This window comes from Pteropus alecto, unplaced genomic scaffold, assembly GCF_000325575.1.
Source record: "Pteropus alecto unplaced genomic scaffold, ASM32557v1 scaffold20, whole genome shotgun sequence".
Classification (NCBI taxonomy): Eukaryota; Metazoa; Chordata; class Mammalia; order Chiroptera; family Pteropodidae; genus Pteropus; species Pteropus alecto.
Genome location: NW_006436298.1, coordinates 8,531,965 through 8,537,263, shown reverse-complemented (window position 1 = coordinate 8,537,263; position 5,299 = coordinate 8,531,965).

Genomic DNA, 5,299 nt, shown 5'->3' with positions numbered 1-5,299 from the left:
ATTTTCTTCCCTTCTGAATTCTGTATGCAAAATCCTCAGTTGCCAATAGTTTCTTACAAAGAAAAGACCTCGGCGTCATCAGAAAAAAGTAACCCTCACCAGAATCTTAATAAATCTCAGTAGGTAGCCAGGATTGCAAAATATTTCATTTCTTTGTTTCTTTTATTTTTTTAAAAAAAAAGTATTAAAGTTACTGCACGCAAATAATTAGAAATCTCTAGTCACTTTGACTTCATAGGTCATTGCACAAGCCTACAGATGTTCAAGAAATTTCCTTTAGCTCTGAATGTCACATCTATGCATGTAGCCAAAGGAGTCTGATTCTTTTTATCTTCTGCCCCAGGAAAGTTTCATCTGGGAAACAGGCTGTAGGGAGTGCTAGAACCAACAGACTTTCTTCCTATTAAAACTTAAAGCAAGTTAAACCAGCTGCTGGAGCCAAAACACAAGTGGACTTTGGCAGTTTGCTCCAGAAGGGAGACCTCGCAAAAGGGTGGATTAGTCCAGAGGGCGACGACCAGGAGAGCACACAGGAAAGACGTGAAAAACATTCAAGGGGCTGTCTCCCTTCCTCACGAATAGAGCTGCTGCAAGAAAGGGTCAAGATAATGCGTGTGACCAGACGCGGATGTGTGTCCTTTCACCCCGGGGAACCATACATCAGAGGTTATGCACACACCATACCCTTAAAGTCAAAATCACTTGTTATCAACAAAGCCCATGCTCACATCTGGGCAAAGGCAGAAAGATCACACACAGGCACGCATGCACGCGCTTACCTGAGACATGGATAAACAAGCCTGCTTTCCAAAGCTGTCACCCCGATCTGTAACAGACTGCAGGGGGCTTCTCTCGGGCCTCTACTGGTGTCTTTCAAAGCTAATTGTTTTCTCAGACCTCTGTTTTGATTTTCAATACAACTGAACACATTAGTAGACTGGCTCATGTGGGCTGTTGGGTGGTCACCCTTTGGGGGAGGTGCCCAGGAGATCTGGTGCAGTGGGAAGAATAGGGGCTTGTGGGGGCGGGAGAGTTGAGAGATGAACACTAACACTTTTTAAAATCTCTGTGCCCCAAGTATAAGGCCAATGTCAGGAACCAAATTCATAAAAAGTCCCATGATAGCTGGCAGCCTCGTGCTGTGGTTACCTCAGCCTTGGGTGCTGTGGAACACCGGGTGATGATGGGTGAATGGGGAGATTCAACAGATATGAGAGTTTCTAGTTTTCAGATAAGACTTGAAAACAGGCCCCTGGGAAATTGAGGTCATACTAGATTCTTCAAAAACCCTGTGGCTTGGCCAACTTCTAACCCAAATTCTTACTCCTAAAAACCCCTAGAAGAGTCACCTGAATGAAGCCCTCCTCACGTACCCCAGATTTACACAGTCCAGCAGCTGACGAATTCCAGCCCTGCTGCAGCTCTCTTTCCAGGTAAGTAAAGGAGGCTTTGGGGAAATGTATCAGACTTCTCTCACACTGATTCTAGTGAAAAACCAGCCCATTAATACCAAAAGATGGATTAAAAAATGCTCATGGGCATACATACTCAGAAAATGGCAATAACTTCTATGAATTTTTTAGCCAGTTTTCCAAATACTTCCCACTCATGCATCAAGAATGAGTTCTAGTTCTTTAGACTTAAAAGACATTTAAGTGGCCCTCCTTTAAAGTGAACTAGATACACAACCCTTCCTCCCACCCCACTCAGATGAAGAATTGATGGCGTATGGAGCCAACAGGTCCTGTTGACTCGTGTTTGAGGCTGGAGTAATGGGTGTGCTGTACACAGCACCTGCTGGCAGCTTCTATTCCCATCCTTCCTGCTCATCCAGCAACGGCTCAGCAGCAAGAGAGGAGCAACATTCCACACATGAGGCATCAGAGGCCTTTCCTGAGAAGCCGGAGTGCTTAATCATCAAGGAAGTGGTCTGGTGCCAGTAACCGAAGGGAGATCTCAGACTGAAAAAACGTTGTAGCATGTTCAGTAAATAAGCAATTGGCTAATGGGCCTACTAGCCCCAGAAGGCCCAACTCTTTTTTAAATGCACGAGATGCAGCCTGATCAGCATGGAGCTTTGACCTCATCCAAAATTTATAACACAATCAATCCATTCAATAAGTTTCCCCAATTGGAAGAGGCTTTTAGTGTGTTTAAATGCTGATGAGAAAGAACTAGCATAGAGATAGAGGAGTTGAAGGTACAGGAGAGAAAGAGGATGATCAGTGGAGAGAGACTGGTGAAGAGGCAAGAAACTGGAATACAGAGAACGAGCACAGGATTGGTCACAAATGGGGCGGAAGGCAGCTTCTTTCACTTCCTTGGGAGGGGAGACAGAAAGCACAGACCCAGCTGCAGCTGGTTCTGTAGGTTTGGTGGTGGCAGTAAAGAAGTTTGAGCCTGTTCGCCATCACATCCAATTCTGAGCACAGGCAAGAGTTGTCTCATTTCACCTGCGTATTTTTGCAAGTGCAGTTTTATGGAATTGGAGCTGGACACAGGAGAAAGGGAATTGTCAGAGGTGAGGGTTCTGCAAGCGGCAAGGACAGACATGCTTGACATGTATATGGTGGTTTTCGTTTTATAATTTTTTCCTAAACTTTTTGCTTTGGAGTGCTTAGAGTTAATCAGGAAAGCTGGCCAACATCCTGGGGACGTTACCCCTAGAGTGCCCAGAGAAGATAGGCCCAGCGGAGTCGACCCGCCAAGCGCCCCACCCAGGAAAGTCTCTGGGGGTCATGAAGGAGCGATCAGACTGGGCCGGGGTGCAATGCCTGGTGCTCAGTCAGGAAAGATGGCAGGGGAGCTGCTGCGTAACACATAGCGTGGAATATCTCTCCTACGTGAGTATGCAAATGATGCCCTTTCCCTATGGATTTAAAAACAGGATAGTACCCAGTTTGCTTCAAATGAAAGCTCCGTGTACTTAGGGTTTGTTTTTACAATGCTCCTCACATCCTTGGCACAGAGCAGTCATACGATAAAAACTCACTGAGTGAATAAGTGACTGTGAAAAGAATGAGAAAGTACCTGTAGAGTAAAAATGAAAAAATAATTTGGAAATGACTGAAAACCCATTGAAGCAATTTCTACTTCCTCACCATCTTTAGGGATTCAAGTGTTAATTTTACATTTGAATTAAGAATTTTAAACCTGACCACCCACCCACTGTTAATATCTTGTTTATATAGCCTTTCCAGAATTTTTTTTTTCTAGGCATATATTCTTCCTTCCTCCCACTTAACAGAAATAGAATCAAACAGCACATCTTATTCTGTGAGTTGTTTTTTTTTTTTTTTCTTAGCACTTTCTAGACATCTTTTTCTGGTGTCGACAGATACCATTTTACTATAACTCTAGGCATTGATAGTGGATGCCACGGGTGGACATAAGATTGCCGTGCAAGGGAGTGTGGGATGCTAAGAGAAGGAGCAAGCCTGGGGGACATATGCACTTAAGGGGCAGGTGGAAGAAGAGGGACCCATGAGAGACTAGAAAACGGGCCAGAAAGATGAGGGGAAAGCATGGGGAAGTCATATCACAGAAGAAAGGAAGGAGAAAATTTCAAGGAGGAAGAAGTAGCCAATGGCCTAAACGCTGCTGAGAGATTCAGGAAGTTGAGGGCTGAGAGGTAGAATTTGGTTCAGCAAGAGGGAAATTTCTCACTTTATACTTTCTCACTGCCCTAGTTTCCTCATGTTGTGAAATGAGAAAAGTCGGCCAGCAGGACAGACCATTCCTTGGCCTAAAGTGATGGTATAAAGTTTGTTGTTTGAAAGGGTATTAGTTAGAATTGCATTTAGCTACCTTTAACGGAAACCCAAGTACAAGGTCTTAACCAAATGGTTTTTTTGTGTTCAGCTGAAGAAAATAGTTTTGAGGTGGGCACTTCAAGGCTGTTATTACGACTATTCAAGGCAGTTGTCAAGGACCCACACTGCTTTTAGCTGCTTATTCCACCATTCTTCCTGTGAGGATTTTATCCTTATGGTTGTAAGGTTGCTGCTCTGCCTCCAGCCATCATATTCACATTCTAACCAAGAAGACAGAAAAAGGGCCGTGCAAAACTTACATATTATCTGAGCCCATTTTCATTAGAAGGCCCACGATATAGACTTTGCTTTCACGTTATTGGCCAGAGCTGGGTGGCATGGCTACGTCCATGTGTAGAAGAGTCTGAGGCTAGGAGTATTTTCCTGTGAGCACATTGCCAGCCATTTCTTCTGAAAAGGAACAGACACTAGGGGAAGCAACCAGCAACATCTTCTGTAGGGTGATTACACGAGAAAGGTTAGGCCTGAACATAACAGCTTGCAGCCTTCTTAGATTTATTACTTTTCTTTGCGAGAGGCAAAAATATTAAAGCAATCCATTTGATTCTAATTCTAACAGGAAGTAAAGAATAAATCACAGTCCTGGGCTCATTTTCCTCATAAAGTGAAGCATTTAGAAGGATTGGTGTCAGCTAAACCTCTGTGTTCCAGCTCTTTTGGTTTTACTGACAGGGCCTTCATACCTTTCTAAAATTAAATTCTACCTCGCAAAAATAGTTGGAAATATTCAAGCATAGCCGATTGCTAGGAGACCTGAGGGGCTTTATTAGGCGAACCGTTTGGGGCCTGCATAACTGAATTTCTCTTTCCTGATGACAGATGTACCGGAAACCTGTTTAATCTCCAAGGTTGTGTGGAGGTGGGCAGAGTTTCACCTCTGAGCAGAGGGAGATAACCCCATCACCAGGCTACAGCAAGCCCTGCACGAAGAGCTGCTGCTGTTCTCTGAGGTAAAAAGGGAAGCCAAACTGCTGTGGTAGAGAAAAGGTTTCATGACCTTTCTTCATTAAGCAGGAACCCTGGTAGAGTGGTTCCATTTTCTCCGAGCATTCTCTGCCCTCACCCTGTTCAGCCTTCCTCTCCAGGGTGCTGGTCTCGAAATGGGGTGCTGCTAGGAGAAAGGACCTGTGAAACGCGGCCTGCAATATCTGAGGCGATCTGTAAATGCCTGGATACATTCGCTTTTTCTCCAAGCCCTCACCATTTCTCTGCCCTATTTCCCTGCCCCCCACATTGCTAGAATAAAATCTTTGTTAGCTAAATTGAGCACATGCCAGATACAGCTCATCTAAGTGAGCAAGTGCTTTCTGAGACTAGGCCTGATGAAAGAAAAGCTGAGCAGAGCTGGGCGAGCGTGCCAAACCCCGGCTGCTAAAAGGAAAACCATATTATTTTAAGAGGACTGTGTGTGCCAGCCCGTGGTCAGACACCAGAAAGAGGCCGAGTCACTTAGCGGGATCTTCATT